A 26,509-nucleotide genomic window follows, 5' to 3' on the forward strand; every position below is an offset into this window, starting at 1 on the left:
AACTCCTTTCTTCCTTTAAAGAAGAACTAAAGATCAACTAAAGAAGTAGCTAGAAAAGTTGTACAATATATTTTGAGTTTCTGTACCAGCCCAAGGCAAACCCAGTCCCTTTAGCAGTGAAGATCTGTGTCTCCAAAGATGCCCCAGTAGCTGCCCATCTTTTTTCTGCTGATTCACTGCACATGCTCTGTGCTGCTGTCACTTACTGAGCTTAGGGACTCACTCACAATATACAGTACACATAGAACAGAAATGTCACAATATAAGGCTGATTAGTAATTAATACAGATAATTACTACATGGCAGCACAGAAACCAGTGCAATTAGCATCAGAATTTATTAATCAGCCCTGTATCATCAGCTTATATTACAGACCAACCTCATTTTCTGCTGGATAATTAGTGACGACCCCTAAGCTTAGCTTCTCAACAGCTGCTCAGAGCCCACTGAGCATGTGAGTGTCACAGACACTTTCCAAGATGGTGACCCCCTGTGACAAGTTTGAAGTCCTGGATCATTGCTGCTATTGACAAGCTGAAACTTTAGGCTGGTGCAACAAGTTCAGTATATAAAATATGGCATTTTTCGCCATATTAATTTTTAGGATTTAGATCTTTATTTGTGAATTTAATTAAAAAACAGTATTTTTCTGTCTGGGTCTGTCACTAGAAACAATGTAACCTTGCTGATACTACACCTGTAATAGAACTCCATTTCTTATGAGTTTAACATTTTTATGATTTATGGCTTTAAGTGCTACAAGCAAGGAAAGAAGCAACCAGGTCAGCCATAAATCCACTGTCAGTCTGTGCATTCCTTCGACGGCTCGCAGCAAAGCAACAAGTACGATGCCTCTCTTCTTTGGAACGTAATTTACAGAAATGTTAAAAAAAGAAATCGGCAGCTAACAAGGGGTGAGAAAATTGTTTGTAAAGCTGCAGCAAGTGGCTTCTGGTTTGAGGAGGGGATGTCAGGAGCTGCTGTGGAGCTCGCACGTAGGGTCTGGCACTAATGATGTGCGGGCAGGCCCGATTCATGCGGGTCGGGCAGGTTCAGGCCAACCTCGCACTCTTCTTCGAGGGTGGCGGCCAGGTGCGGGTTAAGATCTTCTCCTGCCCTCCCACCCGCTCGCCCCACCCCTTATGGGACGTCATCATCTGGACAGGTCGGCTCGGGTGCATAAAAGGAACCCGGAAGTCGGATGCGAGCCCGGGCTGAGGGAGGGTGGGTTAGGGTCGGGTGCGGGTTAGAAAAAACACGCACATCACCATCTGGCACAGCTGAAGTCGCCCTATTGCCTTTTGTTGAGAACAGGAAGAGAACTTTTTTAATGATATTTTCACATAAAGCACTTGAAATATGTAAAATTGTGCAGGGCAGATGCATTGTTAGAGGGGTATAGAATAGATTTTGAACTTAATTTTTACTGGTCCTTTAAATAAACTAATTTTATTTTGGGGTTTCAATACCCTTTAAGTTTGCATTTCAACCTGAAGCAGTCTATAGCATGAGAATGCCGATAAAAGAACAAGCTGATATCTTTAGAAGTCTACCTACAAATGAGAGGGCTGCTCGTACTAGAACTGGAACAGTTCAGCTCAGGTAGGTTTATTGAGGATTCATAGGACGCAGCACAGCCTAAAATGACAGAGTAAAATAGATCATATTTTCCCAGAGCTGTAGGAAGGTCTGTGTTTCCTTTGCAGAAAGAACAGGCCCCCAGAAAAAAAAGAAACCGGTTTCTAAGCAGCTACTAATTTCCCTGCATGTTTAGGCATTTGCTCGTCTCAGTACAAGTGAGTCACTGCAATTGCCAAATACGGTACTGATTAACCAAAACAATAAAATCCTAAAATCTGGTCTGTGTGCAGCCACCCAGGCATGGGGTCAAAAAATGCTGTTCTAGGTCACTGGCTTTCCCTTTGGGGGCATGTTTGGCATTTTATCCATTTCTGTACAAACACAACTGTACCCACACTTATTCTCATAGAAGATCACTTCCCAAGGGTTTTTTTTTTTTTTAATTATTTCCCTTATTATTTAGTAGCATTTCACGTTGGAAGCTTAGCAGTTATCTGGTTGCTAGGGTCCAATTTACCCTAGCAATCAGGCACTCATATAATGCACGATAACATGAGCACTGTCTACATTGGCTTCCGTACATCAATGATGTGTTCATGGTATAGGCGGGGCTACATTGGTCCTTTTTTTGAATACATCAATTTATGTTCCCAGATTTCAAATTTACAATACATGTCAGTGAGGTGGAGATTCCTTACCTGGACACCAGAGTGTACAGGTCATCTGGTAAATTGTTAACCGAACTAGTCACTAAACACACTGACAAAAATACCCTGTTACACTACAATTCGTTTCATCCAATACAAGGTAAAAAATCGTTACCCAAATCACAAGTGAACAGATGGTATTGGATCAAAGATTAAATGAGATGCAGCATAAATTTAGAAGGAGAGGTTATCCAACCCCCGTATTAGCTCAACAGAGATTGGAAGTTGAACAATGTAACCGAGAGAATATGTTATTGGAACGTCCTAAAAAGAATTTGGGCCCAATACCATTATTTCCACATCCAGAAATATTAGTCCACAGGTTGTGAATATTTTGTGCATTGGGGTGTACTAAGGGATGGGATTCCGAATGTCCCTAGTTTTAACCCCCCCCCTTTGAGGTCTTATAAAAAGGGTCGAACCATAGGGTCCATGCTAATTCAATCGGACATGGGTGGAAAAAAGGATACACAACAGGTGTTGATTCCGAGACAGCGGGGGACATTTCCATGCCTAAATTGCAATTGTTGCACGAATTATTTGAGAGGTCCACATGTCCATCATCCACGCAAGGGGATTAATGGATATTATACCTGCTCGACAACATTTGTTGTTTATGTAATTAAATGCCCCTGTGGACTTCTGTATGTGGACCAGACCACTCGCCACGTCTAGGACAGGATCAGGGAACATAGTCGGCCATAAAACTAAGAAGCTTGATCAGGCAGTAGCCTGGAGATGGGGCATGGAATACAACAACTTCAATTCCAGGTGGTGGACCATGTCCCTCTTTCCCGGCGAAGATAGGACAGAGAGAAGAGGCTATTATAAAAGGAAGCCTTTTGGATCCGCCACCTTGAAACCCTAGTCCCAAATGGCCTGAATAGAGTATGATTTACATACTATTTTTTAATTGATCTGGTTTTTATCATTTTAATCATTATGTTTTTTACAGATAAAATGGACAAGTGCACATTAATGAAGAAAAGTTAAATGTTTCTTTCTCAAGTGGCCACATTTTTCTCCTAAATGGATACGAGTTGTCTATATGTATATTTATATGAATGGTTACTGTTATTTGGATACTTTGTAATTACATGTTCAATAGATGGCGCTGTTTTAATAGCTTTAAAAGGAAGTCCAAGTGACCTTATGTGTTAGCTTGGAAAAAAGCCGGGGAACGGCCTGAAACGTTGCTGTGTTTGAAACATTGCTGTGTTTGGTCTGAGACATGTGAATATAAAGGCTTTTAAATTCACTAAAAAGGTGCTGTTCATTACGCTATTGGATGTCCTGCAGTGAATGGTGGCCACAACAGAACGTGCACCTATATACCCGGGGAGTTTTGTGCTGACATCGAGACTCATATAATAATGACAGACTGAAAGATGAATACGACAGGGGCGAAAATGAACACAACCATAATATTGTAGAATCAAAGAGAAATAGATTATTGGCTGCCTGGGTCAGTGACCACCAAAGACCACATAGCATTTTAAATTGCATGGTGGAAAAACAGAAAGGGAGAAGGCAAATAACTCAAACACTATAAAAAAAAAAAATATACTAAAATGTAACCTTTGGGCAGAGACTGACAAGAAGATTCAGGGAGATTTAGTCGCCCGACGGTGTCAGCGATTTAGATTCTATTAGAATCTCCCCGAATCTTTGCGTGTGTCTCTGCCCTAAGGAGCGGGCTACATGAAATACAAATCAAAGTACAAAAACATTCCCCAGAAATCAATGGATGAATAGCCTGATTATATGACCTGCTCAGCTATAAATCTTTCCCATAGCTCAGCCCTGCAGTTCAGCCTTGCAAGGAAGTTCGCTGAAAAAGAATATGCGTTTATTTTAAATCCCAGAAATATTTGCTTACAGATCTATGCAAAGAAAACAAAGTGGAGAGATCTAAAAGACAGACAAGTCTCTAGCTCTGTAATGTGGTTAAATATTCCACTACCTAAACCCTGTGGGTAGAAATTATAAGGCAAATTCATAACCTGCACAAAGCTCCACATTCATAATTCCATAATGACTCATTAGAAACATGTGGTTTGCAGTCAGTTTATCCAGATCTTGCTGGTCTATAGAAACAGGGACAAGGAACTAAAGCCAGTGCCATAAGGCAAACTAATCAGTTACATTATGGGAAAATACTCATGGCCTTTAGATTCAGTTTATATAGAAGTATTTCCATTTTTCCAAGGTGATGGATGAAAAGGGTTTTTTTTTTTTTTTTATTACTTGCAGTCAGTGGCTAGCAAATAGAAATTCACATTTGGAATTCATTCCAGCCAGATGGTGTGATACCTTAAGCACCCAAGGGATTTTTATAGGCAATGTAAATAGTATGTAAAAATACCAATTAACCTCAGTGACCCCCTATATTCCCCCTCCCTTGCACTTGTATTTAAATGAGGTGCAGGCAGTATCAGAGGCTGATAGCCCTATGGTCGTACAATGGAGCACAATACACAAATGAAGAGTTAAATGGGCTTGCTTTACTACTCTGCTTATTCAGACATAGTAATAATTGCAACTTTAAAACTAACACAAAGCTAGGACTTATCTGTCAAGTCATATTTGTTCTGTATCTGGCAAAGTAGAAGTTTATAGAGCCATAAAACATAACCAGAGGTATAGCACTCATTATGCTTGTAACCTTTGATTTAAAGTGGAGTTGTGAGCTTAAAGGGGAACTAAAGTCTAAAATAGAATAATGCTAGAAATGTTATCTTGTATACTAAACATAAACAAACTTAATTAAATGATTTATGTTTTCAAAGTTGGCCGCAGGGGGGTGTCATCTTGTAACTTTGTTGAACATCTTTGCAAGACCAAGACCATGCACATGCTCATTGTGGTCTGAGCTTCTGTTGGGAGGTTAAGCTTATGGATCACCATAAATGATCAAAACAGAACAAGTCAAATAATATCTGCCATAGAAGCAGATACAGCAAGACTGATTCATAAACAGAATATGCAGACTGCACTGGGCCTACGGATATAAATCTCTACACAGTCACTGGCTGCTCTACAGGGAAACAAACAAAGCTGCTGGAGTTCTGGGAAGGTTGCCGTTCAAACTGCCATTTGAAAGTATGATCAGTTTCCCGTGCAGAGCAGTTAGGTACCATCTGAAGTTTCCGATTCGCAGCTGTCAGAGCAAGTAAAGCGAAGGTGGAATTTCACTGCATACAGTCAGGTTTATTGGTCTTTTTTGTTAACAGAATAACTAAAGAAGGCAAAAGGGCTCCTAAAGCTAAACTACATGGGAGACTTTGTAGGATGGTGTTGGATCCACAAGTGGAATATAGTGGCATGGATCAAAATAAAATGGGACAGATACAAATATCTGACGTGTAAACAACATCTGACACGAACCTCTTGTCTGATGCGAACGCTGCAAGCTGGTTCTTCATCCGATGAGATAAAATCTTTATTTCTCATTGATATACACAGACTGTCGGATGTAGATGCATGAACTAACCACACCAAACTTAGATAATCTGACTTTACATTATAGCTAGGGATCCAACAAAATCTCCTGCTGTTGAGTGACAAGATCAGATAAAATCTAACCAACAAAATCTGATCAAAATCTCCCCTGTAGCTTAGCTCTAAACACGTGATTTTTTTTTCACTCTACTTGAGTGAAATAAAGCAGAGTTCTAACGCCCATAAGTACAAGCAGGCAGAGTATATTTGAATTCATTAGCTGATGCATTTAGATGCGCTTGGTTATAAGTGCACCTCAACACATCAGCAATATTCTCTGCCTGTATGTACTCCAGGGCATTTAGAATGGTGTTTTGGTACACTCAAGTTTTGTACTTGACGCCTGTTTATGAGATAAAAAACAAAGAGGGTTGTTTTTAGAACTCTCAAATACACAATTAGCTGTGTTTAAAAAATGCATATAGATCAAATATATTTGTTTTTACTCTTAGCCTGCTTTTTTTTTTTAAATGCACAAAAAAAAAAGAAGAAAAAAAAAAAAAAAAAAAAGAACGCCAGTGTGTAAGAACCATTATAGTGGGCATGCAGACCCTCTGAAACAACAGGCAGGGCACAACTATGAAGATCTGTCACCACACTGACTGTAAACTGAATAATTGATTAAGCCAGGTGCTTAGGGCTCAGTTACTCTTGATTCATTCACTATTGAAGGAATGGAAACAGAGCCACATATCTATGTCCTTTTAGTGTAAGGGAGAAGTCGCAATTTTTGTGGTGCGTTTTAAAAACCGCGTGGGCGAGCGTAAATACGGCAATGAAGCCACGTGTGTTATAATGTGCGTTTTTTGTAGTTTTCTTTTCCATACATGCATTTTTGGTTTTCTCTCGTTCCCCACAATTCCACTCAGAAGAAACGTTTGTTAAAAAAAAAAAAAAAGCCAAGCAGACAAGCAATTTACATGCAAAATGTAGCCAGACTGCTCGTCAATACGCAATGTAATTACGTCACCAGCAGACAACACAAATACGCACATTCGCAATTAGGGTTGCCGGCTGACCCCATTCAAACCGAACACATATGGAATCCACAGCTTGCATGGCTAATTAAAAAATCATTTAAAGGCAGGACTCCACAGACGATTCCGCCGCGCTGCGCAAAAACGCAGGCGTCACATGAGATGCGACAGAAATAAGGAAGTGATTCTATTGTTGGATCAATGCGTCTGCATCCGACAGTCGTGTCGCATCAACAATCCGACACAATCCGACAATAGCATTACTTACCTTATGTGAGGTCGTCCGTGGAGTCCTGCCCTTAATGCACGATGCATGGCTGCGCATAAATCAGTTCAGTCTGCATCTAAATGAAGTGCTAATTAGACATGCAGGCTGTGTATTCCATATGTGTGCGGTTTTAAAGGGGTGAGGTGGCAACCCTATGCGCAATACATCTCATGGACATTTGACCACCATATTGAAAATAAGTGGCGAATTTCATCGAAATGTACTTTCAAACCTGCGGCTTCCATTGAGTTCAATATATATATATATATGGAGTTTCATTGGCGTATTGGAGTTTCTGCTGAAAAACGCGAAACACTGGCATCTCGTGGTGTATGTTGGTTTGTAAAAGCCCAGTGGGAATTGCTATAGTGCAGATTCCATTCTTTTCAGTAGGTCTTCATTTCATGTGTATTTCCGCTCTACCGCGCATTTTTAAAAATGTAATGTAAAAATGCTCCATGTGACCTCGCCTTAAGTCTGTACTACACAGGTCCTATACAGATCTATACAGCTATAAAGCCATACTCTGAATCTGCACTTCACAAGCCCTACACAACTAAAGCTAAACACTAAAGGTGGCCATACACGGGCAGATAAAGCTACTGATATCGGTCGTTTGGACCGATTTGACAGCTTATCTGCCCGTGTATGGGGGCTTCCGACGGGTCTTCCCGATCGATATCTGGCCACGATATCGATGGGGAAGGTTGGATTTTTAACCGACCGACCCGTCAGAGCCCCTTGGCGCATCGTAATTCGAACGTTCGGCCATAAGGCCGAACGTTCGAATTACCCCCGATATAGCCATGCCGTTAGTGGCATATCGGGGAAAGATCTGCTCGTTTGGCGATGTCGCCAAACGAGCGGATCTTTGAGTCTATGGCCACCTTAAATCTGCACTTCATTAAAGGGATACTGTCATGGGAAAACATGTTTTTTTTGCCCCTGGTCATGTGACTTGTGCCTGCACTTTAGGAGAGAAATGCTTTCTGGCAGGCTGCTGTTTTTCCTACTCAATGTAACTGAATGTGTCTCAGTGAGACATGGGTTTTTACTATTGAGTGTTGTTCTTAGATCTACCAGTCAGCTGTTATCTTGTGTTAGGGAGCTGCTATCTGGTTAGCTTGGGGCAGCTGGGAAATTGACAATATGTCTAGCCCCATGTCAGATTTCAAAATTTAATATAAAAAAATTTGCTCTTTTGAGAAATGGATTTCAGTGCAGAATTCTGCTGGAGCAGCACTATTAACTGATTCATTTTGAAAAAAACATGTTTTTCCCATGACAATATCCCTTTAAGCATGTTGAAAAGCTTTCAGGGAACACCCTTGGTATTTTGGGATAAGGAGGTGGTCTGAAAGAGAAATCCATTATACAGGTATGGGACCTGTTATCCAGAATGCTTAGGACCTGGAGTTTTCCAGATAACGGGTCTTTCCATAATTTGGATACCTCAAGTCTTAGAAAATCATGTAAACATTAAATAAACCCAATAGGCTGGTTTTGCTTCTAATGAGGCTTAATTATATCTTAGTTTGGATAAAGTAGATAAAGAGGAAATTATTTTTAACAATTTGGATTATTTGATAATAAAGGAATATATGGGAGATGGCCATTCCATAATTCGGAGCTTTCTGGATAACATGTTTCCAGATAATGAATACCATAACTGTACTTGTAAAAGATTTCTTATAAACAACCCTACTTGCAAGCAGGAGCTTTGGACAATTAGACTTGATCAATCTAATTTTTACTCGTTTATCTTGTTCACAGATTACTGATCCTCAAGAATTTGATTGCTAACCTTTATGCTACACTTTACATCAGATTTCCTATACAGGTATAGGACCAGTTATCTGGAAAGCTCCAAATTACGAGAAGGCAATTTCCCGTGGGCTCTGTTAAAAAAAAAAATAATCCAAGTTTTAAACGAACATTAACAACAAAAAATTAAAGTGTTTTAAAGGAATGAAAATGTAATGTACGGTTACCTCGCACTGGTAAAACTGGTGTATTTGTTTCACAGAAACAACTATAGTTTATATAAACAAGCTGCTGTTTAGCCATGGGGCAGCCATTCAAGCACAGGATACATGATAAGAATGGTAAAATGCATATACTGCATGTATATGTGTTTTTTGAGTTCCAAATGCAATCAATGCACATCAAGTGCAAGAAAATGCAGCTTGTTGCATCAAGACAAATACACAATAAAATAGAACTCTGAATGCCGAGATTGTGCCCTTACCCTAAAACAGTTAAAGAGTCGGTGACCCCCTCCCCCCAGGGCTGCTTTACGGTTCAATATTAGAAAAATGGTCACAAATAGAAAATAGAAAGTAATCAGAAAAATTCTATTTCTGGTGAACAATCTGTTTAAACAACCCCTTTGCGTCTACAATTTGGTTAAAAAATAATGAAAATCAACAAGGAAAAGTTAAACTTTGCTTCACGCACACTAGTTACTTCAGAGTTAAGACACAGAAATAAAATTGCAATAGGCATTGATATCCAGTTAAAATGCCTAAAAATACAAAAGTGCATGAAAAATTAAGGACAGGTGGCAGTAAGTGACACAGAAACCCTCCTATAGAGCAACAAAATGCTCCTTTAGCCTATGCACAGTTATCCCTTATGTCAGAGGCCCCCAACCAGTGGCTTGTGAACAACATGTTGCTCACTAAACCCTTGGATGTTGCTCCAAATGGCCTCAAAGTAGGCGCCTATTATTGAATTCCAGGCTTAGAGGAAAGTTTAGCTGCATAAAAATCAACACACCCTCCTGTAGGCTGCCAATCCACATAGGGGCTATAAAACCAATCACAGTCCTTATTTGGGACCCCCAGGAACTTTTTATGCCTGTGTTGCTCCCCAACTCATTTGAATGTGGCTCACTGGTAAAAAAAAAAAAAAGGTTGGGGACCCCAGCTTTATGTACAATGGACTAAGCAGAGAGTTACAGTGTCTGGACAGGTAAGGGAGGAGCCAGGCCCTTTTAGGCTAATGACTTACAATGGGAACCAGCTGGAAAGGGGTTAAAGGAGAAGGAAAGGCTAAAATTAAGTAAGCTTTATCAGAAAGGTCTATATAAATACACCAGTAAATCCTCAAAGTAATGCTGCTCTGAGTCCTCTGTCAAAAGAAACACAGCATTTCTTTCCCTCTATTGTGTGTACACATGGGCTTCTGTATCAGACTTCATGTTTTCATCTTAATCCTCCAGGGCAGGGCTTGAGCTCAGTTTGCTCCTCTTTCCCCCTCTCCCAACTGTAATCTGAGCCCGGAGCTATAAGTGAACAGGGAGAGACTCAGGCAGGAAGTGATATCACGCCAAGCTAATATGGCAGCTGCTATCCTAAAAAAAACCCAGTTTCTAGAGCGGTTTACTCAGGTATGGTAAAGCATTCTGCAGAATAAATATAGTCTTATAGCATGTACTATTGTGGCTAATCTATTAGCAATAAACTGCTTTGGTAGCTTTCCTTCTCCTTTAAAAAAAAAACATTGGCAAACGGTTAAAAGATAAGGCAGATGTATATGGCAACGTCACAGCTATTCTTCAATCACAACAGCTCGTCTACTCCACATTCCAGTGAGTGTTGACAGGCCCAAGAGTAAATTACTTGGGACTATAATAGAACAGGGACACACAGGCTACAGAGTCAGCTATTCAAGTTCCACTAAAAACTATCCGGGCTGTGTTATGTAACGGAAGAACTAAAGAAAAAAAAAACGTACAAATATTGTTCCTGGATGTCAATTTACTTTGAGTGAGAATTTTTAAAAGTAAATTAAACCCACTAAATAGAACTGAAGAAACTAGAAATGACGCGTTAAATCTTGATGTAAACACACAAGTTCTTCCCAGCTTACTAGCCTATGCTTGTTTACACTGTGATGGAACATGTAGGAATGAGAACGTTTTTCCTACTTCTAAAAATAAGACACTGGATTTCATTGTCGGAATGCCCACTTCCTTTAGTTCTAATGCTTTCCGAGTGCCGTCTGCAGATAAAAAGCTATAGGAAGTAGTATAGAGGAATATATGCAATACCAAAGCTGGCAGACCCTCTCTATTCTCATTTATTTTTGAGCTATAATCACCAGCAGGCAGTCAAATGTTAGGAGAGGATGCTGGGAGACGTAGTTCATAACAGCCTGACAGAACCCAAGTCTTTATCTTCAGTGCCCTCATCTTTCAAGCTGGAAACCCGTTAAAGGGGTTGGTCACCTTTGAGTTAACTTTTAGTATGATGTAGGGAGTGATATATTGAGATAATTTACAATTGGTTTTCATTTATCATTTGTTAGTTATTTAGCTTTTTATTCTGTAGCTCTCCCATTTGCAATGTCAGCAAACTGGTTGCTAGAGTCCAAATTACCCTAGCAACCATGCATTGATTTGAATGAGAATATGGAATATGAATAGGGGAGGGTCTGAATAGAAAGGGGAGTAATAAAAAGTAGCAATAACAATACATTTGCAGCCTTACAGAGCATTTTTTTTTTTAGAAGGGGTCAGTGGAATCTGGAAAGAGTCAGAAGAAGAAGGCAAATAATTAAAAAACTACACAAAATAAATAATAAAGAACAATAGAATAGTTGCTTAGAATTGGCCATATATAACATACTAAAAGTTAACTTGAAGGTGAACCTTGAAGGTGGAACAAACACCTAGTCCAACTTCAGTAGCTCCTATGCTGCTAAACTATAACTCCCAGAGTTGGAGGGATGCTGGGAGTTGCAGTAAAACAGCTGCTGGAGACAAACACACTGTACAGTACTATTCTAGAAGAAATGATAAACACAGTAAAGACAATAACTTACCCCAATAACTGTCAAAAGGACAAATGTTTAAGAGGAAAGTTCCTGGTAAATATTAGGCTGCTGCCTCGGCTGTGCTATGCGAGTGAAAGAGACTCTTTATTGTGTGCTTGGGAATCAGATCCAGAAAGGTAATATTACAGCTCAAGTACTTCTTTTCCAGACTGCAGAAGAATTTCCTGCAGAGCCGACGCTGCTGCCAGCGTTAATCATAGCCACTGGGTAAGCTCACCCCACTCTTCTCCTATGAATCCAGCAGCACGGCTACTCCATCCCGGATCAAGGTCCACTAGAGATGGAGCGGTGCAGGTCTGTGGGGAACAGTGGCCACAAGCTGAGCCTATCCGTGTGGGAATAAAGGGGGAGGGAGGCTACAGTCATATCAGCATTTCCAGTTGCCTGGCAATTGCACTGAAAAGGGAAGGATGAATGAGGAAAAGGATCAGGAAGATGACAGGACTCTTGTTCCAGTTTCTTTCTCAGATCCCAGTGGCTTCAGCTCACGAGTCAACTGTGTCTAATAATAATCTCCCCTGTACAGTCTTGCACACTAAGCGTTTTTTACCACCCACTTTTCTACCCAGCACTTGGCACAGAAGCAGGTTATTATGAAACGGGAAACGTATGAAATAGGAGCCACACGGGGCAGTACCACATCTCAACTTCAATGCAGCAAACTACCAGCTTGTCAGAACGGGGAGGACATAATAGTGACCGAGTACTTGGCAACACAGTTCCATTTTGACCATCATAGTCTATTTTCTTTTCAAACAGCACAATATAATAACTTATCGGAACTAAACAAACCACAATATCTATATATTTTCAGATAAGGGAGTAAAACATCACAACAGTTACATTAGAACCTTTGAGGATGTGGCACTTCTAAGTGTGTTGCCTCTACACAAGCAAAAGACAGAAAATCACACACTAATGCAATTATTGACATTGCAATTATTGACACTGCAACAGAAGTAATTACCATTTATACACAAATTCAGTAAGAATTCTAATTGTGTTGCAAGTTGCAGTGCATGATATGCTACTAGATTTGGGGCAAAATGCTTCTGGGTTGCACTTGTATTAATAAACAAGCTGCTACAATAAGTCAATAAGGTATTGATAAGTCAATAAGGTATTGATATATTGATATAGGTATTTATAAGTAGGGATGCCCTGAATTCAGGATTCGGTTTGGGATTTGGCCAGGATTTGGCCTTTTTCAGCAGGATTCGGCTGAATCCTTCTGCCTGGCTGAAGCAAACTAGAATTCAAATTTGCTGCGGGGAGGGACATCGCGTGACTTTTTGTCACAAAACAAGTAAAAAATGTTTTCCCCATCCCACCCATAATTTGCATATGCAAATTAGGATTCAGATTCAGTTCGGTAATCGGCCAAATCTTTCGCGAAGGATTCAGCCGAATCCAAAATAGTGGATTCGGTGCATCCCTATTCATAAGTCAATAAGGTATTGATATAGGTATTGATAGATTGATATAGGTATTGATAAGTCAATAAGGTAATGATATATTGATATCGGTATTTATAAGTCAATAAGGTATTGATACATTGATATAGGTATTGATAAGTCAATAAGGTATTGATATATTGATATGGTATTGATAAATCAATAAGGTATTGATACATTGATATAGGTATTGATAAGACAATAAGGTATTGATATATTGATATGGTATTGATAAATCAATAAGGTATTGATACATTGATATAGGTATGGATATATTGATATAGGCTGAATAAGGACAGCTAAAAAGCCAGAACTGGTGGCAAACGTGGTATAATGTGAAGTCATGCATAATAAGAAGTAGGCTATAAAGCAGGGGTGCCTAAAAGGTAGACCGGGATCTACCAGTAGACCTTTAGCTGGGGATCAGTAGATCTCAAAACACTGCCAACAAACAGCTTGTCTATATCATCCTCCTGTTTCATGCTTTTTATTCGATATTTATTCTGTTACAGCTAAATAAGAAATAGTTGTTTGTTAAATGTAGCAAGATACATTTTCTCATAAATCAAAATTTAAGTAATATTTTCCATGGAACAGAATGATAAAGCTTTTGTGGATGTAGATCACAATGGGACAACACAAAGTAGACCTTGCATTAGTAAAGTATGGGCACCCCTGCTATAAAGTAATCTATAAGATGTTATGAGTGAAGAAACCAGGGTGAAGAGGTGTCTAACTAGGGATGGAGCAGGACATACCGATGCCAAGCTTGCAGGCTGTGTGAGAACACACCACACTATAAGACTTACACAGGAGCAGACAACATTGAGGCAAGAGACTATATTTCTTCTCCTGGACACAACAATAACCTGCATCACTAGAAACACTACCGATCTGACTCACAGGGAGAGGTGACAAGGTAGGTTCATTAGGAGAGGACAAGAGGCACAGAAAAGTGTGACAGGAATGATAAAGAAGCATGGATGGCATGGGCACAGAGAAGCAACATAATGATAGAGTATGGACAGAGGCAGGCAGGAAATCATGGAGCCCTATTCCTAGCAGGTTGCTCTCCAGGTATTAGCTCAGCAGGGACCCTACAAACTAAGTAGAATGGAGCCAAAATGAAAATATAAAATGCCTTAAATAGCATTTCCTGCCATGCCCCATTATACCCAAAATAAGCACTTGAGAAAAGAGGTTGTACCTCCGAAACGTTGCGTGGAGATCTCAATAAATCACTAAAAGTTAGCACAATTGCCGGTGTGTGTGCCATCCGATTTTTAACATAACATGGCATACCCAAAATAAACCCATCAAAATTCAGCTTTTTTCCACCAGCAATTAACCGCCAGTGGAGGAGGCCATGTCACTTGCTTACAAAATTGATTTCCCATCACTATTAGTGACTGGCAGATCAAGACTAGAAAAGACAAATTTACACACGCGCCCAAAAAGCCTTCCACTGGGCAATTAAATCGTGGCGGTCAATGGAATCTTACATCAGCTCCTTTGCCATTTGCCAGAATCAATAGTTTCTGTCCAGGCCTGTTCCGCACAGCAATGTTCAAATCCTGCTATGATAGAATCCCTTTAAAGGTGATCCACATTTTTTAATCCCATTAAAGGCAATCCAAATTCTTCAGGATGTTCCAGACCGCACTAATTTGTTTTTCAAAATGGAAGGGGGGGGAAGCATTTCTAACAGATGCAAAATATTACTTGGTGGAAAAGTCACATCTGAGGGAAGACGGCAGTGATCACTCTACCTCTCACAAAAGGTGGGGTAAGAGCTTAACACCCTGCTTTGGAAACGTAGAAGCAAATGCTTATGTTAGAGCCTAAAGGAAATTTTTATGGTAAATTGCTGTCTGTTTTGTGAATATGACATTTTATCCACTTTAGATTTTCCGAGTGCCACTTTTATGAATTTGGAGAACCATTTACAGGGATCCTGTCATAAGAAAACATGTTTTTTTCAAAACGCATCAGTTAATAGTGCTGCTCCAGCAGAATTCTGCACTGAAATCCATTTCTCAAAAGAGCAAACAGATTTTTTTATATTCAATTTTGAAATCTGATATGGGGCTAGACATTTTGTCAATTTCCCAGCTGCCCCATGTCATGTGACTTGTGCCTGCACTTTAGGAGAGAAATGCTTTCTGGCAGGCTGCTGTTTTCCTTCTCAATGTAACTAAATGTGTCTCAGTGAGACATGGGTTTTTACTATTGAGTGTTGTTCTTAGATCTACCAGGCAGTTGTTATCTTGTGTTTGGGAGCTGTTATCTGGTTACCTTCCCATTGTTCTTTTGTTTGGCTGCTGGGGGGGGAAAAGGGAGGGGGGGTGATATCACTCCAACTTGCAGTACAGCAGTAAAGAGTGATTGAAGTTTATCAGAGCACAAGTCACATGACTTCAGGCAGCTGGGAAATTGACAATATGTCTAGCCCCATGTCAGATTTCAAAACTGAACATAAAAAAATCTGTTTGCTCTTTTGAGAAATTGATTTCAGTGCAGAATTCTGCTGGAGCAGCACTATTAACTGATTCATTTTGAAAAAAAATGTTTTTTCCCCAAGACAGTATCCCTTTAAGAATCACAGAAAACAGCATGACAATGTGAAGTAAGTCTACATTTTCTAGCATTGTTAAGACTGTTCTGTTCCTATAATGTCAAATTCTAAAAAAAAAAAAAAATCATTTGGTTTAGACTGGCATAAAAAAATTGGCTTTTAGACATCTCTGAAATTTTTGGTTTAGCAATTTTCTGTAGTAAATGAAAAAAAATTTGTCCAATTTTCATGAATTGGACAAAACTGTGTATATATTATTGCTACATTTGTTTCCATTATTATTTAGAACCTTGAACCACAACCTGTTGCCACTAATGCCTATTGAGACGATGTAGAATTGCATTTTCCTTCATAATGTAAAAAAAAAAAGAAGTTTATGTGAAAATGTCCTCTTATAATAAATAGTTATACAGGACAAATGGGCAAGTTTTTCTTAAGTACAATGTATCCTCACAGGAGTTTGACACTTTCACCATGATGTGATTTGCCCAGCCTGCTTCTCTCATTACTAAAGTGCAAATTATACACATTCCGGCTGCTCTGAGAAGCATAACGGGATGGGTCTGGAGTGCTGGTGAGGGAGAGAGTTCCTGAATGAAAAAAAAGAAATACTGTGACATTCATGGTTAGCATTGCTGCCTTGCAGAGCTGGGGGTCATAGGTTGAATACCAGCATGGGTATGATTTGCAAGGAGTATAGTATGTTCTCCCCATTTCTGCATGGCTTTCCTCCCACACTCCAAAAACATACACACAGGTTAACTGGCTCCTGATAAATCAGGCCTCAGTGTGAATGCGATAAGGACCTTATTATTATTAACATGTATTTATACCTTAGATTGTAAGCTCCACTGGGGCAGGGACTGATGTAAATTATGTATAATCTCTGTACGGCGCTAAAGAGTATGTCAGCATTTTATAATAAAGCGCAATAAGGAAAGCATGAATATACGCAAGATCCATACCTTTTTGAAGCAGTTTCCAGAGTAGCAGAATAGAAATCAGGGACATAATGAAGTAAATATTTCGTAGCTAGAAGGGAATCAGGTTGTATAATCATTGCATAAGAGGAGGAATAATAAACAAAGGGTGGGGAGAGCTGCATGTGTAAGAGTAAAGTTCGGTAGCCCGAGGCAGCAGACAGAGAGGAGGAGCAGTCACGGAGCATTACGTGAAAAATTTCAAGCAAATAGAGCCAATCAATACATCTGATTGTCCCAAGAGGGATTAGAATAACCACATAAATAAACAATAACGTCACTGATAAGTGGTGTATTTTTTATTTTATATTTTATCTAATGTACTGTACATACTGGCACTTTATAAATACGTGTTAATAATTGATATGGTTTCAGACTGGCCTACTTGAGGATATCCCAGTGGTCTCAGTCCTAGGGGGCTGCAACACACAAGCCAATCCATATTTCCACCATGGACCCTTTTAAAAAACCTATTTCTGCACTGAGAGCTCACTCTGTCACAGTAGTGGGCAAAAGCAATACTGTGACCGATATATATACGCATATGGGACCCATTATCCAGACCTAGGGTTTTTGGTCTACTAAAAAATCGTGTAAACATTAAATAAACCCAATGTGTTGCTTCCAATAAATGATTAATAATATCTTAGTTTGGATCAAGTACAAGGTACGGTTTTATTATTACAGAAAAAAAGGAAATAATTTTTACAAATCTGTGGAGGTCTATGGGAGAAGGCCTTTACGTAATTTGGAGGTTTCTGGATAATGGGTTTCCGGATAACGGATCCCATACGCGTACATGTGCGTGTATGCAAACATGTTTAAGGAAAACTTTTACCAGTGTGTGGACATGAAAGGGATATGGCAACATTCCACACACTGAACAGAAAACGGTTATGGGAGAGGCCCATGGAGCATTGAAGCCAAGAATTGTGAAACAATGCGTATAAAGAAAAGCTGTAACGTAGTAACAGACAGGACACATTGCCATATTTACTACAGCATGCACATGTCTTTGGATGGAAAAACCTACAGCACTGACTAGTCAGATCACACAACAGTTGTCTGTACACATCCACAAGTCTAAGGATTTCTTTTGTGAAAAGAGCACGTATTAGGGCTTACTATTAAAGGGGTGGTTCACCTTTAATAAACTTTAAGTAAGTTACAGAATGACTAATTCTAAGCAGCTTTTTGGTTGGTCTGCATTATGTATTTATTATAGGTTTTTAATTATTTGCCTTTTTCTTCTGACACTTTACCGCTTTCAAATGGGGGGTCACGAACGCCATCTAAAAACAAATGCTCTGCAAGTCTACAAATTTATTGTCATTGCTACTTTTTGTTACTCATCTTTTTAGTCAATCTCTCTTCTATTCACATTCCAGCCTCTTATTCAAATCAATGCATGGCTGCTATTATAATTTGGAACCTAGCAACCAGATTGCTGAAATTGCAAACTGGAGAGCTTCTGAATAAAAATCGAAAACTCAAAAAACACAAATAATAAAAAATAGGGATGCACCAAATCCAGGATTCAGTTCTTTGATTCATTGATTTGCTTAAGGCTGGAATATAAATAGGAGAGTGCCTGAATAGCAGTAACAATAAAATTTAAGCTGTACAAAGCATTTGCTTTTAGATGGGGTCAGTGACCCCTGATTTGAAAGCAGGGAAAAGTCAGAAGAAGAAGGCAAAATAACTAAAAAAAAAAAAAATGAAAAGTTATTGAATGGACAGTAAACAACTTCTTTAAAGGTGAAAAACCCTAAAAGCAGTGAAACATTTATGAGAGCACCTTTACCTTTTCTTATCAGCTACAGGGTTGTAAAAAAATTCATTAGTCATTTAGAGAAGACTGCACAATACAATTGGCATTATTGCATACATACAGAGTATGTGCATGTTTTATTTTATTCAGCATTGTAACTGTATGAATAGAAGTAAAAAAGAAAACTTTTGTGCAACTAGAAATAGGATAAACGTCACGCTGGGCAGAAACTCCTCCTCAGGCCAAGAATGAGCCCCTTACCTTGCCCGCACTTGGATTCATTGCAAACTCTCATATTGGCATGGGTTACTGTTACTGGGCAAACTAAGTACTTTACGTATAGGGGGTAAGTATTTTTGTGAGCTTGTCCATTTTTACAGAAAGCAATACCCCTACTAAAAAGAGTAAAGTCAGGAATTGCCAACAGCACCAAGGAGGCACAGAATGGCAATTTGTGGGTTCTGGCAAATGCCAGGCAGGCTGCTGTAAGATGCTATGGACCCCCGAGTCCCCACTGAAAGGAGGTTCCTGGGAAATCTTTAGATGCAATGGCACTCAGAGCACAATGATCTCAGAACTCATTTTAGAAAACCACGGAGGCCAAAATGGTTATAACTTGAGCAGATTACTGCCCAATATTGACTGCAGAATAATGCAGCATATCATAGGAGAATACCTGTCCTAAAACACAGTCCACATTTGGCCATAAATTCTTTCTCCTTCTACTATCTATGAAAGCAACCCAGTAATCTTACAGTAAATGATAATGTTTTTTCCTGCGACAATTACTACAGGTATAGGATCCATTACCTGGAAACCCATTATCCAGAAAGATCCGAATTACGGAAAGCTCTCCATAGACTCCATTATAATCAAATAATACAAATTTTTAAAAATGATCTTTTTACTCTCTTTAGTTACAGGGAAGAGAAGATGTCTCCTCTGTTCCCACATGGGGTAATTCTCACAGAGATTCCAAAGTAATCTGCTGGGCTTCTCTAAATAAATGCTAAATAAAAATGAATGAATGAGTTCATAAATCAATTAATAAGAACATTAACAAACAAAAACAGGGATGACATATGTCAAGTGCTATGGAGGACAGAAGATCGAAACTATAAATAACTTGGTCTACAGCAATGAAGCTTGAGACTTTCTTGTCTCAACAAAGAATGTTCGTCTGCAGTCAAATTAAAGCATTTTATTGTTTACTTTCCTTATATTTCTATATATACCCTAACGCTTTTGCCTGTTTGACAGTTGTACTGTGAAAAGTTCCATATCCTGATAGAAGGCAACTAATATAAAATTAATTTCTGCCAGTGCTCAGTGCAGTTCATGTGCTTATTGGGCTGATCAACATGTTCTTAGTATGCCAAGGTACTGTATGATCACTGGGGTTCTGAGCAAAGATTCCCTTCTGTTGATGTTCAGTAACACATCACCCCAGATACAGCAAGCCCATATAGAACAAAGCAATATCCAGCTAAATATCCTCTGCAGGTCTGGAGCATTCTGGATAACAAGTCCCATACCTGTATAACTATAACCAGTAGCATTCCTCCAGCAACTTAGCTATGTAGCAATGGCTTGGCTACACTGGTATAAAACCAGTTATCCAGAATACTCGGGACAGGAGGTTTTTCGGATAACCAATCTTTCTGTAATTTGGCTGTTCATACCTTAAGTCTACTAAAAAAAATCATATAAACATGAAATATACCCAATAGGTTTGGTTTGCTTCCAATAAGGATTAATTATATCTTAGTTTGGATCAAGTACAAGGTACTGTTTAATTACTACAGAGAAAAAGGGAATCCCCCCCCCCACTCGGTTAGTCATTTACACAGCACTTTTCCAACTACATTCCTGCATTATTCAGATAATGAATCCAGATAATAGTATAAAATAATATTGCTATTAATATCAGTTATGCCATAGAATGCTTGATTATTTGTGCAACACGAAGCTTCCAGTACTCATAAATCATTAACTGTACAATTTTACAAGAATATGCTGGCACATGATAAAGCCCTACACAAGTGCTCTCAGCACCTTATACAATTAATTTTTTAATAAAATGATGGTTTTATAATACATTCTAGGCTTGCAGCACCTATGGTATGGCATGCTGACTTGAACACAGTCTAACCAATGTGAGCCTAAGCCATTATGATCAATAATCAAAAGAATTTCTCTGCACTCGTCTAAATAGTATGCGTTACCCAAGGATATGAATAATGAAATCATGATACCGACAGAGAGAACAAGGTCCACTAAGGAAGTGCTGCTTGTATAGACTGGTTTTCCCAACAGTAAAAAAAAATGTAATAAGGGCAAGCATTGTGTGAAGAGCTTTAATTGATTTGGTAGCGGTTTATACGTACGTTGTATTGAGTTTTTTTAATGAATACTTCAACATTGATTCCTTCCCCTGCCTACGTCATGCCACGTTGTCCTTACATTCATTCAATTTGTTCATTTACAGTATTCATCCAGTACAAGAGGAATAATTACTGCTAGGGTGGTAAAGCCAAGAATGTAGCAGATGTGCCAGACATTGAAAGGAAGATCCATGAGCTGTATTCTGCATCTGGCTAGGTCACAGGCATTAACGCAGTATCCACATCTCTCCACCAGGACTATAAGCAATTGCCTCGTATGGGTTGTGCTACATGCAGTCATATATAGTTTCCAATATCCTTACAGTGCAGACAGTTCTACCCTATAGACTTTACAATTCATTCAAAAAAAAATGAAGATTTCTGCACAAAAAGGATCAAAAAATATGCATCAGGCCCAGAGCTAGCTGGCAATGCCAGTGTGAATGTACATTGCCACCTAGAATTAGGACTGATTTTTAATTGGCTGCAGATTTGCCCTCAAATTTGCCTTCAAATTTCAGCATAAAAAGCAAGAGGTTGCAAAAGTGGGATCACAAAACGGGGAACCACCTCAACCTGATCATGCCACCATCATGGGCTGTACAAGGGGGTACCCAGATGCAAAATTTGACCAAGAGCCCAAGGGATACTACGGTAATTCAACTACTGGCTGCACCCAGCAGCAACATCAGTCTTTTGTGACAATGTTCTTTTTATAGCATTTTACTATGTCAATATGGCGTTTGGCTATATTAACAAACAACTTTTTCCACGGAATCCTTTTTCAAGGACCTTGGTTAATAAACAACTGAGATTTTACATGTGTCACCTCCTGAACTGGATTAGTGCAGTTTAAAATTATAATTGAAAAATCTGAATGAACAGAAAAATGATGTACACACCAGGGAAATGGCTTAAAAACAGGTTTTTCAGGTCACTAAAAAAAAAAGGTCCCTTTAACAGGTAAAAGTACATTTTTTTCAGAAGATACATTAAAAAAAACATGGCAAAAAAGGTGCTATTTAGAAAAAAACTTAGAAATTAGAAAACTCAAGAACAAACAGAGATAATCTGTATGACAGATACGGGATAGCATAAATATCGACATCTGTATTATTATTGGTCTCTCACCTTGCAATACATTCATAAGGTACAGGGCAACAGCAGAAAATGAAGGCATGCGGAGGTAAGTTTGGAAAAAGACTGGAGGCAAAAAAAAGTCATGCAAGTATGTCAAAAACACAAATTGATGAACCAGGCTTGGGATTTCAATAGCTATTGAAAGAACATACTACGTATGGCCTCTTGTATATTAGCAGTCTGTTTTGGCTGTGGGGTGATAGGTTAGATAACAACCTGCATAAAGCCATAAGAACACTATTTTAGACATGACTTCATAAAGACTAAAATGACAAAAGAAAAGCAACAATCCCAGCTCAGAACTCTGTTACAGGTATAGGATTCATTATCCGGAAACCCTTTATTCAGAAAGGCCATCTTCCACAGACTCCATTTTATCCAAATAATCCAAATTTTTAAAAATGGTTTCCTTTTTCTCAGTAATAATAAAACAACACATATCTAGTATAGGTCAATCTAAAAACAACTGGACTTGCTGAGTAATCAATACCTTGCACTTGATCCAAACTAAGATATAACTAATCCTTATTGCAATCAATCCAATCATATTGGGTTTATTTAATGTTTAAATGATTTACTAGTAAATTTAAGGTATGAAAATCCAAATTACAGAAATATCCATTATCTGGAAAACCCCAGATGTCAAGCATTCTGGATAACAGGTCCCTTACCTGTACTAAGCATATGAGCAGGTAACCTTTGTGGCCAAGAAATCCAAAGGAATGCCCATTGGATGAACTACGTATTTTTATCCTTAGGCCCATGGCACAAGGGAGAATTCAGCCAGTGCAGCCTGTAAATTACCAAAACTGAATCAGCCTGATTTCAGAGTGCATTTAAAACAACATGCATCAACACCTAGGTACATTACCAGAAGCAAACAATTCAGTCAGTCTTCCCCATCTGGAAGTGAGCCATCACATAACTTCTTCCTGCTGCTTCAGAATAAATGCCTTTCAGTTTCTTGGTGGCATGTTGTGGGTGCCTTGAGACTTTAGTGTGGTTAGCAGAATGCATGGGCTGGTTTGCAGACAGGTTATGGCATGCAGTCTCAGAATAACAGAATTTATATGAAAACTGTTCCTTACAAAATCCCTACTGTTGCTTTGCATTGTTTTGTCTAGTGACAGCTATGAGCAATATTATCTTTCAGTCATATGTTATTCTTTAGACCCAGATTTTAAACTCGCTACCAGCCCATTTTCATACTATTTGCCTTTACCAGCAAATTTCTGAGCAGTCTGCATTTTCACACTTTAGTTCTCCTTTAAAGTTTGTTTTCTCTAAACTCCCAGTACCAAAAAAGCCCCCATTAATTGCCTGCTGTTGCCCCACTCACCCCTCCCTCCCCCCAACAACCCCTTCAAAACTAAAATTCAGAGCAGCGAAGCTCCCGGGCAGCATCTTTGCTGCTTCATATTCTTTGGGGGCTCAACGCAGACACAGCCTGTTGGAGCATGTGCAATTGGGCCAAGTCAGGAATGAGCCCCGAAATAATACAAAGCAACGGAAGATGTTACCCGGGAGCTGTGCTGCTCTTCATTTAGGGTCCAGTTTTTGGTTTTTTTAAGGGGTAGTCTTTTGACTAATTCACAGTATGGGTAGGGAGAAAGAAGGGCGAGGGGAGGGGGGGCAATGGCAGCAAGTTTAGAGGGGCTTTTGGTATGGGGGGGTTTAGTTTTCCTTACATGCATCTCTGTAAGAACATAAATGACCCAATACCCAAAAACAACCTTTTTTAATAGAGAAATATCAGATTTTGTTCTCATTTTTTAACCGATCCCACGAGTCCCATGTCGCCCTCACCCATCAATACCAAATATCTATAGATTTATGGAGACTTGCAAAGATCAAATTTACGTTACAGTCAGCACTGTTGTTTCTGACTCCTGAATAAATATAGCAAAAGTCATATCTACTCCAATGGCCACAATACTATACTTCACTATATGGTGTTCCTATCTTAGTTTCATCCAAGGTTGTGAAGATTAAATTAATTTGGCCCATAGAAATCTTAAATCTGGTGAGTATGGATTATTTTCCAGAGAGGTTTCTTATTACCTTTACAGGTATGGGACCTGTTATCAAGAATTCTCGGGACCTGGGGTTTTTGGGTCCAAGAACACCCCCAATGTAAACAATGATGAAAAACATGGATGGCATCAGTAGCCATTGTAAACAGTGTAAATGTGGCTCCAGGTCAAGGGCCAACACCTTTGCAAACAAATAGAGCTATCAGTAGAGATCGTACTAAACTAGTATAAGCAATTCAATCCAATCGTTTTGTCCTAGGGCCAATCAGTTGGATTACAACAATGGAAATCCAATCAGACAAGTGGTAATTATTTCTAGTTGGGAAAGTGGGGCAGGTATTTGGCCCTGCCCATGTCAAGAGTTGCTCTAAAGCTTTTTTTTTTACTGTACTCATACTGTAATGCCTCCCACAATCCAAATATGATCCATAGATTCATTTCTTGTGACACACTATGTAACCAGCCATTATTGGCTATTTTTTTTTCTCTTCTGATGACATCACTTAACTTGTTAAAAGTTTTAAATAAAGTTATTTAAAAAGCCACCTGTAAAGTTGGGCTCCAAAGACATTTCAGAGAAGACAAGCATCTGTGTACTAAAGAACATCTAAGCATAATATCCCATAATTACATCCACATCAGCCACAGGGTTATTTAGGTTGAATAGCCTTTTTTTGGTATTCTGCAAAGGTGTGTCAGACCTAAACAATCAGTTTAACAGCTGCTGTGAGTGTTTTCATTCCCCACTGTATATATACAGTATGTATATATATATATATATATATATATATATATATATATATATATATATATATATATATATATATATATATATATATATATATATATATATATATATATATATATATATATATATATATAAAAAACAGAGTTGTTCTGCATACTCACACAACATAAGGCTTAGCTGCTCACTGTGGGTGGTCTCTTGGCTCTGGGTGTAAAATAAATTCCTGAATCTGTTTACAAACTACTGAAGCAAGAAATATTCTCATAGTTTCACTACAGAAGAAAACAACCCAGTGCCTTCTATTGGTTTCCAGGGTAGTCACTGCCTGTCCCTATATCCAATTACAGAACCACAACTGCTGCAGAAAGAAAGGTTCCACCACCATCTTTGGCCTAGGATTCCCAAGCTCACAATATAAGGGCTGGGACACACTGGGCGATTTGGGGAGATTTAGTCGCCTGGCGACTAATCGCCGCGACTTTCCACGACCTATCTTCCCCGAATGCTTCCCCTCGCTCTGCGCCTGGCTAAAATGAAAAATCGACTGCGCTAATCACACGCGGCGATTCGTTTTCCGAAGTTGCCCGAAGTTTCCTCGTGAGGCAACTTCGGGCGATTTCGGAAAACGAATCGCCGCGTGTGATTAGCGCAGGCGATTTTTCATTTTAGCCAGGCGCAGAGCGAGGGGAGGCATTCGGGGAGAAAAGTCGCGGCGATTAGTCGCCAGGCGACTAAATCTCCCCAAATCGCCCAGTGTGTCCCAGCCCTAATGTCAGTGCCATACCTTTGAAGTCATTTGTTGACAGTAACACCAAAGATTTAGATTTTTGTAAAAGCAATTCAGTTATATTGTTTCGTTACTCAACACTGCTTCAGAAACACTAATATAGTTTACATAAACAAGCTGCCGTGTAGCCATTTAGTCTGAAAAAATGAGAAAGCACTGGTTGCATATTAACAGAAAATTTCTGTAGGGTCACATTGTATTCTACAGGGCTCATTCTCCATCTCCTATGTAAACCTGTGCCTTTTCTTCTTCAATGGCTGCCCCACATGGCTACACAGCAGCTTGTTTATATAAATTACAGTAGTGTTTTTGAAGCAAACACACCATTTTTACCAGTGCAGGGAAACAATACATGATAATCTTATCACTTTAAAGGAATTGTTCAGTATAAAAATAAAAACTGGGTAAATAGTTTGGCTGTGCAAAATAAAACATTTTCCAATATAGTTTGTTGGGCAAAAATGTAATGTACTGTATAAAGGCTGCAGTGACTGGATGTGTGACATAATAGCCAGAACACTACTTCCTGCTTTCCAGCTCTCTTGGTTTCCACTGACAGCAGTAACCAATCAGTGACTTGAGGGGGGGGCACATGGGCCATAACTGCTGCTTTTAAATCTGAGCTGAATGCCGAGGATCAATTGCAAACTCACCGAACAGTTATGTCCCATGTGGCCCTCCTTCAAGTCGCTGACTAACTCAGAGTTATAGAGCTGAAAAGCAGGAAGTAGTGTTCTGACTATTATATTAGACATCCAGTCACT

At 39.2% G+C, this 26,509-nt stretch overlaps 1 protein-coding gene across 3 annotated transcripts in view; it reads right to left on the reverse strand.

The window, feature by feature from the left end:
• LOC108706610 (microtubule-associated tumor suppressor 1 homolog) overlaps nt 1-26,509 on the reverse strand; it is a 72,599-nt gene that overhangs the window by 39,634 nt on the left and 6,456 nt on the right. The window lies entirely within an intron of this gene.

The sequence above is a fragment of the Xenopus laevis genome, chromosome 1S (assembly GCF_017654675.1).
Source record: "Xenopus laevis strain J_2021 chromosome 1S, Xenopus_laevis_v10.1, whole genome shotgun sequence".
Lineage (NCBI taxonomy): Eukaryota > Metazoa > Chordata > Amphibia > Anura > Pipidae > Xenopus > Xenopus laevis.